The sequence below is a fragment of the Pogoniulus pusillus genome, chromosome 2 (assembly GCF_015220805.1).
Source record: "Pogoniulus pusillus isolate bPogPus1 chromosome 2, bPogPus1.pri, whole genome shotgun sequence".
In the NCBI taxonomy this organism is placed as follows: Eukaryota; Metazoa; Chordata; class Aves; order Piciformes; family Lybiidae; genus Pogoniulus; species Pogoniulus pusillus.
This window is the reverse complement of record NC_087265.1, coordinates 16,777,733-16,787,598: the sequence shown is the minus strand read 5'-3', so window position 1 is coordinate 16,787,598 and position 9,866 is coordinate 16,777,733. Positions and strand designations below refer to the sequence as shown.

At 43.3% G+C, this 9,866-nt stretch overlaps 1 long non-coding RNA gene across 1 annotated transcript; it reads left to right on the top strand.

Moving 5' to 3' along the window:
• The first annotated feature begins 665 nt into the window (after positions 1–665).
• Positions 666–8,315, top strand: LOC135182966 (uncharacterized). Its single transcript, XR_010305363.1, has 3 exons — positions 666–842; positions 951–1,082; positions 7,121–8,315. It is a non-coding gene; the product is annotated as an uncharacterized LOC135182966 (long non-coding RNA).
• The last annotated feature ends 1,551 nt before the right edge of the window (positions 8,316–9,866 follow it).

Below are 9,866 nucleotides of genomic sequence, written 5' to 3'. Positions count from 1 at the left end.
AACACATACAACCTTCTTTTGAAGTATTGATCTGAAAGTAACTTTTCCCCTGCAATACTGGAAAATGCAGTGAGCTGAATTTCGTGCAAGTATTGATGCCTTTAATTACAATTTATCTGACTAATTTCTATATGGTCAGCCCAAGCATTGTCGTAGCTTTTATTATTTATAACATGAAATTTGCAGCTACTTCAGGCAGGCAGAAAGTGAATGTTCTATGAATCAGGAATTCAGAATGCATTGTACCATTCCTGGAAGAACTTAACCCATCAAAAATCTCTCTTGATAACTTTAATTACTCTGCAGGGAGAGCAAAGTGCAGATGTAATAGGAAGATGTTTGCACCCATGTTTTGTTTAGCTGAGTTGCTGCTGTCTTTTGTCTTTTTCTTAGGAAAGGTCAAATTTGGAAGTTTTCTGTACTCAAGTACATGGTTAAAACAAGGTAAATGCAAACCAGAACAGTCACTAAATACTCTTTTATTAGAGATATTTGTGAAGAATATTTACTTTCAAAACATGTCATGTTATACTGCAACAAAGAAAGATGGTTTTAGGAGTTGCATTTCTAGTTACCAGCAGGGGCAAAGCCTTTCACTGGTGCTTGATGTTGGCAGACAGTGCTGACCTCAAAACCTCAACTGTGAAAATGCAGAGCAGTGAGAGGTGACATATGGTCTCCTCTGTGTCTCAGATGAGCGAGTAGTTCTGTGCAAACTTTTGTAACCTATGAAAGAAAGGCCAAAATAACCAAACATTACAGCATTAAAAAAAAAAGTCTCCAGCACCAAAATGGGAACAGATGACAGATGACAGAGCAGCCATCTTCTCCTCCCTTCTTTTGTATGTACTTTTTCTCAAAAGTTTTCCCAATATTATACTTAAAGTAGACTTAAAATATGAAAACTGCTTGTCTGAAAGGCTAAGCTCATTTCAATGCTTGTCTTGCAGCTCAAGGAAACAAAGCCAACAAAAGCATCTTCTTTACAGAGGTGGAGTGTGTATTGCTTATCTACACAGGCCACCTTAGAGAATAAAATGCCAAGGCCTGCACTCAGAAGTGAAGATCTTAGCAACAGAAAGGTAAATAGCACTGCATACAAAACACAGCAACCTGTGCACGTAGTGATTCTTTATTAGAATCACTGTGATCTTATCTTAAGCTTTGAAATAAAATTGTCTAGTTTCCTGAAATTTACCTACAATTCAGCTCCATACAAGTGTATGTAAAGTCAGAGGGGGGTTGTGTGAGTGTGAAATTAAAGCCTTTAGAGCTGGTATCTGCATGCCTGAGCTGCTAATTTTGAAATATTAATTGGAAATGTGTCCCTGTACAATGAAATCAATAGCAGGACTTAAGTAATCCCTTACAAATCAAGCCCACCAGCACTCTCTTGTTTTTTGGACGTTTCTTTCTCTTCTCTCAAAGACTCCAGAAGTTTTCTCACAAGTTGCAAACCCTTGCAAACCCAGTTCTTAGTGATAGGTTGCTTAATGATGGACCTAGAAAAGGGTAAAACTATTTTTAAACATGCAGCATAGTTCAAACCAAAGTTAGAGGCTTGCTGCAGAAATTACTGGGTGAGGTTCTTTTGGCTAAGTCAAAGTTGAGATCTAACTAAATGGCCATTTTCAGCTTTATAGCTATGCAGCTGGTTTGCCTAAAATAAGTTCACTATGGATCTCATCTCAAAATATTCATGAATTCCCTTTTAACGTTCTTAGATGTTTTATTCATTAATATGTTTTATCAGTATTTCTCATGTTCAATACACCCAGGACATGATTGGATGAAAAAGGTCAAAGATGGGTGTCTTCTTACAGGAGCCACAACATACAAAAAGCCTGATCTGAGTCATACCAAAGGTCCAGATAATCTGGTATCCTGCAGTTGTGTAAGTAAAAGGACAGAGCAGTTATAGCTTCATTGATGGTCTTATTTACCATCTCAGTTCCTGGCAATCTAAAGACAGAACTGGAGGCTCTCTCCATCTCTCTGCAAAGCAGCCTTTCATTAATTTGTCAAGTTACTTCAGGCAGCCCTTAGTATTTTTGGCATAAAAAATATATCATGACAATCACAGGACATTCGGGGTTGGAAGAGACCCAAGGAGATCATGGAGCCCAACCCCCCTGCCAGAGCAGGACCACACAATCTAGCACTGATCACGGAGGAACACATCCAGACAGGCCTTGAAAGCCTCCAGGGAAGGAGACTCAGCAACCTCCCTGAGGAGCCTGTTCCAGTGCTCTGTGACGCTTACAGTAAAGAAGTTCCTCTTGTGTTGAGGTGAAACCTCTTGTGCTGCAATTTACACCCACTGCTCCTTGTCCTGTCCCAGAGAGTAAGTGAGCAGAGCCTGTCCCCCCCTCCCCTGACCAGCCCTCAGATGTTGATAAACATTTATTAAATCCCTTCTCAGTCTCCTTTTCTCCAGAATAAAAAGTCCCAGGTCCCTCAGCCTCTCCTCATAAGGCATGCCCTACTATCACCCTCGTAGCCTCTGCTGGAGTTTTTCCAGCAGATCTCTGTCCCTCTTAAACTGGGGAGCCCAAAGCTGAATGCAGTATTCAAAGTAGAGGGGAAGGAGAACCTCCCTTGATCTGCTGGACACACTCTTCTTAATACGTCCCAAGATCCCATTGGCTTTCTTGGCCACAAGGGCACATTGCTGTGCCCTCATCAATGTCATTGATGAAGACGCTGAACAGCACCAGACCCAGCACTGATCCCTGGGGAACTCCACTGGTTACAGCTCTCCAGCTGGACCTAACAACATTGATCACCACTCTTTGAACCCTTATCTTGTAACTAGTTCCTAATCCACCTCACTGTCTGCTCTTCCATCCCAGACTTCCCAAGCTTGCCCTCTAGAATATCATGGGAGATAGTGTCAAAGGCCTTGCTAAGGTCAAGGTAGACTACATCCACTGCTTTCCCTGAATCTACCCATTCAGTTATGCCATCAAAGAATGCTATCAGGTTAGTCAAGCGTAACTTCCCCTTGGTAAGACCATGCTGACTACTCCTGATAACCACCTTCTCTTCCAAGTGCCTTGAAATGCCCTCCAGAAGGAGATGCTCCATCATTTTTCCAGGGATGGAGGTGAGGCTGACTGGTCTATTGTTCACTGGAACCTCTTTCTTGCCCTTTTTGAAGACTGGAGTGACATTTGCTCTTTTTCAGTCCTCAAGCACTTCTCCTGTCTGCCACCATTTGGTAAAAATGATGGAGAGTCGCTGAGCCATAACCTCAAGCAGTTCTCTCAGCACCCTTGTGTGTATCCCATCAGGGCCCATGGACTTGTGAATGTTCAATTTGTGTAATGTATCCCTAAGCCAGCCTGCACTGACCACTGGGGAGCATTCCCTCCTCCAGGCTTCCTCTCCTTCATCCAGGGTCTGGAGTGCATAGGGAAGTTCTGCCTTAGGTGCAAAGACTGAAGCAAAGAAGGCATTCAGCAACTCTGCCTTCCCTGCATCCTCAGTTATCAAGGCTGCCTCCTCGTTCAGTAGTGTCCCCACACCTTCCTTGTTCTTCCTTTTTCTGCTGATGTATTTGAAGAAGCTCTTCTTGCTCTGTTTTACTTCCTTTGCCAGCTTCAGTTCCAAGAGGGCTTTGGCCTTCCTTGTTGCCTTCCTACATGCCTTGACAACTTCTCTGTAGTTCTCCCAAGTGACAAATCCCTTCTTCCATGAACTTAAGTTTCTTTCTTCCCTGAGATTTCCTTCAGGAGCATCTTGCTCAGCGATGCAGGTCTCTTTAGCACATCTACCTGATTTTTTGTGCAGGGGGACACACCTAGCTTGGGCTTGAAGTGGTCTTTAAAAATTAGCCAACTTTCTTGTGCTCCTTTACCTTCTAGAGCCTTAGCCCGTGGGATTTCTGCAAGCATGTCTCTGAAGAGCACAAAGTTAACTCTGCAGAAGTCCAGGGTTGCAGTTCTACTTGTTGCTCTGATTCTACCCTTTAGAATACTAAACTGCACCATGTCATGATCACTGTCCCCAAGGCTGTTCCCGACCTTAATGTCCTCAACCAGTCCCTCTCTATTAATTAATACAAGGTCCAGCAGTGCACCTCTCCTTGTTGGTTCCTTCACTACCTGCATCAAGCAGTTATCATTCATACACTGCAAGAGCCTCTTGACTGTGTGATCTTCCCAGCAAACATCAGGGTGATTGAAGTCACCCATGAGTACCAAGGAGTTAGCTCTAGAGGCTACCTCCAGCTGTTTGTAGAAGGCCTCATCAACATCTTCCTCGTGGTTTGGTGGTCGACAGTAGACGCCCACAACAATTTAATCTTCTTTCCCACATCTCTTAATTCTTACCCACAAGTTTTCAACCTGTTCTGCCTTCCCCCTTGGCTAGAACTCAGCACATTTCAGTTGTTTTTGCACATAAAGGGCAACTCCCCCACCTTATCTTGCTGCTCTACCCTTCCTGGACAGTACACAGCCATCCATGACAACATTCCAGTTGTGGGAGCTGTCCCACCATGTCTCAGTGATGGCAATTATATCGTAGTTCTTCAGCTTAATGCAGATCTCCAGCTCCTCCTGCTTATTTCCCATGCTCCATGCATTAGTATATAAGCATTTCAGGGAGGGAGTTACTCTGTTAGCTTTCACTCTTGCAGTTTGACCATTCCCAGCCGCTTCCATGGCCACAAATCTAGCAGTAAGCTCTGCATGTGCTGTTTCCTCATTACTTGACCTCAGTGCCAGGCAAGGTCCTGGAACAGGTTGTCTTGAGTGCCATCACAAAGCACCTACAGGATGGCCAAGGGATCAGGCCCAGCCAGCATGGGTTTAGGAAAGGCAGGTCCTGTCTGACCAACCTGATCTCCTTTTATGATCAGATTTCGCCTGGTGAATGTGGGGCAGGTTGTGGATGTAGTCTACCTGGACTTCAGCAAAGCCTTTGACACCATCTGTCACAACAAGCTCCCGGCAAAGCTGGCAGCTCAAGGCTTGGACAGATTCACTCTGAAATGGGTCAAGAACTGGCTGGAGGGCTGGGCCCAGAGAGTGGTGGTGAATGGTGGCACATCCAGTTGGCAGCTGTCATTAGTGGTGTTCCCCAAGGATCAGTGCTGGGCCCAGTCCTGTTCAGTATCATTACTGATGATGTGGATTAGGAGATTGAGTCCAGCATCAGTAAGTTTGCAGATGACACCAAGATAGGAGCAGGTGTAGATCTGTTGGAGAGTAGGAGAGCCCTGCAGGACCTAGACAGGCTGGATGGGTGGGCAGAGGCCAATGGGATGAGATTTAACAAGGCCAAGTGCAGGGTGCTGCACTTTGGCCACAACAACCCTAAGCAGTGCTACAGGCTGGGGACTGAGTGGCTGGAAAGAAGCCAGGCAGAAAGGGACCTGAGGTACTGGCAGATAGTAGCTGAACATGAGCCAGCAGTGTGCTCAGGTAGCCAAGAGAGCCAATGGCATCCTGGCCTGTAGGACAGGGAGGTTATTCTTCCCCTGTACTCAACACTAGTCAGGCCACACCTTGAGTACTGTGTCCAGTTCTGGGCTCCTCAATTCAAGAGAGATGTTGAGGTGCTGGAACGTGTCCAGAGAAGGGCAATGAAGCTGGTGAGAGGCCTGGAATATAAGCCCTATGAGGAGAGGCTGAGGGAGCTGGGGTTGTTTAGCCTGGAGAAGAGGAGGCTCAGGGGTAACCTCATTGCTGTCTACCACTACCTGAAGGGAGGTTGTAGCCAGGTGGGGGTTGGTCTCTTCTGCCAGGCAACCAGGAACAGAATAAGGGGACACAGTTTCAAGTTGTGCCAGAGCAGGTATAAACTGGATGTTAGGAGGAAATTCTTCACAGAGAGAGTGATTTGCAATTGGAATGGGCTGCCCAGGGAGCTGGTGGAGTCACCATCCCTGGAGGTGTTCAGGAAAAGCCTGGAGGAGGCACTTAGTGCCATGGTCTAGTTGATTGGATAGGGCTGGGCGATAGGTTGGACTGGATGATGTTTAAGTCTGTAAGACTTAAAGAGTTCTTGTGTCCTCAGCATGCTTCAAGGTAACAGGAGGAAGGCTCTTGTTAGCCTCCCACCCTGATATGCCATCTCTTGTATCTTCTCCAGCACACAACTCATTGTTACCTACCTCCCCTGAGATATCAGTGAAGCTGACACATCACCCCACAATTGTCTCAGGTTTGCTTATAGTAAGCCTGGCTTTCGCCCTCCCCACCTTCCAACCTAATTTAAAGCATGATTAATGAGCCCAGCCAACCCCTGTGATATAAATCTTCCACTTGGAGAGTTGCACCCCATCTGCTGCCAGCAGACCTGGCATCATGTGGGGGGAATCCATGGTCAAAAAGCCAAAATCCTGCTGGAGGCACCAGTCTCGAAGCCAAGAGGTGAGCAGGTGAGTCCTCCTCATTCTTTCTGGGTTAGTCTCTTGAACAGGGAAGACAGAAGAGAATATTACCTGTGCACCCACTCCCTTGACTAGTTGACCCAAGGCCCTGAAGTCTCTCTTTGTAGCCCTTCATTTTCTTCCTCCAAGGTCATCATAGCCCATCTGGAAGGTTAACAATGGGTAGTAATCTGTGGGTCGTACTAGGGAGGAAAGCCTTCTTATCACATCCTTGACCTGGGCCTCCAGTAGACAGCAGATCTTCCTATGGAGTGGGTCAGGTCTGCGTATTGGGCCTCCTAATGAATTTGGCCTACAATAAATCACCCAAATTAAGCAGATGTTGTTTAAACAGTACTTCCTTGTCTGTTTTACACTTTCATCTGAAAAAAAATAGTAGATTCAACCTACTTCACATAAAAAATGAGTGGTTGTTCTCTGTTCACCTTTCCCATGTCAGATGTGATTTTTGATACCAGCACTATGTCTCCTGTTTGTCACCTATTTGCCATGAAGTCCCAGAGTATTTGATCTGTTTCCCTTAGAAGGCACTCCATCTTTTTCATCAATCTGGTCACTTTTTTTTTCTGGTTTTTTTTTCTTTTTTTTTTTTGATGCTTAAGATGTTACCTCATGCCAAGATGCTATAAGCAGAATTTTGTATTGTATTAAAGAACATGTTTCCTGAGGATTTCTACAATAGCATTGTGTTTTATGTTGACTTTTTCATTCTCTTATCAGTTCTAACCGCCTTTCTGAGCACCGAGATCACAATTGCAGAGAAGTATCCACAGCGACTTCAAAATACTTTTGCTGACTGCTGTGACTAAATTTAGAGCCTACTATGTTGCACAGGTAGAGAGGTTTTCTTCTTATGGCTATCAGAGATCGTTGAATTTTACCTGCTCTTTTATCACCTGCTCAGCCTTTATCATGATTTTTGTTGCTATTTTGTACCAGCAGTCTTGATTTTCGTTCTCCTGAATAATTGTGAGTCATTGGAAAATGCTGTCAGTCACCAATTAAAGCCTGTTCCACTTAAATGTTTTAAAGCATAGGCTCCTTTGGAATCTCACTGGTTACTACCCATAGATCTTCCTTTTGAAGGCACTACTAATCACTCTGTAAAAATGCTTGTGTTCTGTAAAAATGTTTGGGGAAGTCTGCACACATAATTGCTTCATCTAGGCTGCATGGTAAATGTTCTTCATGTCCTATCTACAGTTTCTTTATTGTTCAGACTGGGAAGATACCCAGAACATGCTGTGTCTCCCTCTGTCCCATATATTTGGATTTCCTTTTTGTGGAAATTAGACTAAAACTCAAAGGGAGCTGTGAAGAGAAGGCGAGGAGGCAGCAGAAGATGGTACAAACTTGGTCTTCTTCCAACAAGGAGCTGGACTATGGCTGAAAAGGAATCCAATGTCCCTCTGTTTGTACAAAGTCTATATAAGCCAGCTCCTCTTTAAAATATGTGCTGACATTACTGATCTTTCTAAACACCACCAGACTTCCAGTTTCCATCTCTTCCCATTGTGTGGTGATAAGCCATGTGTTAGATTGACTGGTCTGTTGTTTGCAGGTTTTCCCTTAAGTCCTTTATAAAAATTGGAATGTTATATGCCACTCTTCATTGCTCCAGAACAGAGTCTGCTCCGAACCATGAATTACAAAGCACGGTTAATAGTTTGGTGATTTCAGATCCAAGTTCCTTTAGAACCCTGGAATAAGAAACACACATCCTGACAAGCAGGTACTGTACAATTCACTGATCTGCACCAAAATCATACATAGTAATTTTTCTGAGTATTTTTTCCCTACTGTGCCCCTAAGGAAGATTTTGTCATAGCAATCACCTCAAAATTTGATGTAGAGCACAGCAGTAGAAAACAATAATTGCTTAGCTTTTCTCATGTGGTTTCCTTGAATGCCTCTGTTACACCTCTGTTGCCTGATGGTTCCTCATGTTCTTTGGCAGGTCTCCTGCTCTGGATTGATTTGGAAAACTTTTTAGGCCTCAACATATTTTTTTGCTTGCTTTGTTATGGTTTTATATTTAACTTGCCAGGGCTTATGCTATTCCTCTTTTAGACAGAAGTAGAAAATAGCAGCATTCCACAAGTGAATGCACAGATGGCATTCACAAAAGACTCAGGTATTTGCAATGGGTATCTAAAAATGCAACGTTATGGTATTTTGATGTGTGTTAGAGGCAAAGCAGTTTGTCAAAAGTTGGATGGAAAAAAAAACACTTGGAAAAATGTGGTCCAAAACTGGTGGATATTAATGTTTCCATCAGCTTTCAGTCTCAGTATTTTCTAGAGGGTTATCTTAAATATGTTTTAAAGGTAAACACAGGCTCTGAACTGCATAATAGCCACAGCAAGCTTATTAACCCAAATTATTCTTTCACAGTATTCTAACAACTACTACTGTGGACACCTATTACACCAAGCGTTGCACAAACTTAAAGCTAGTCCATGCCTCAAACGGTGATTCTGTCCCTGTAGCTTACCTAGGACACTGCTAAAGAAGTACATTCAGTATTATGTCAATACTACATTTTAATAGTGATCTCAGGGTGAAGTGCAAGCACAAACTTGTCTGCAGTTCACACTGATTGATGGCTCATTCCATGTGAGATTTGGCCAATCTACTTTAAGTTTGTGCCTGTGTCCCTGAAGCTTGAGGCATGTACGCCTAACTTGTATGCTGAATCAGGACCCCACTTTATAAAAGATGTATCTACTACTAAACATACACTATGCTCAATCTTGGTGTTAACATTAAGTGCCTTGTTTCCTAGTCTTTCCTCAGCTAAACACCCACTGTAAGAGTCATTCATCTTGAATTGCTTTTATGCAGTTTTTAAGTATGTGGTCTTGTCAACAAAGCAGTCTGCACAGTATTTCAGTGAGAGGTTTAAAATCCCATTCACATTTTTAATATACATTTCTCTCACATAAATTATCACAGCTTGGTTGGCAGGTCTTGCATGAGTGATAGGGCTGTTGGCACAAATACCACAGATTAAGTAAGGGGCAAGGTTTTGTTTGTTTCTTATAAAAGAGCAGAGAAGTTTAACCTGTACAAAATGGTTTAACACACTGGTGTTTTACTAGCAAGACATTACTAGTCTGAGATAACATATCCTCCCTAAAATGCACCATTGGCAGTATAGGTGAATTCCTATGCATCCGTTTCAATATTAATCTCTCGCTACGTGGAGTGTCTATGTAAAAAGCTGTTTGCATTGCTCATATATGCAGGCAGACTGTAGCTGAAAACTTGCCCTTACATATGAGTGAGGCTGCTGAAAGAGAAGTGAGCTGAATGCACTTTTTACATGTGAAAATAATGTCTTCCCTTTCAAGTTGATAGAGTCCCATTTCAGTTTGCTTTCTCTCACAATTGCTGAAAGTACTCAGGGTATATAACACAATGCAGAAATCAAAATTCTCTAAAGTTCTATGCTGAACACCACATT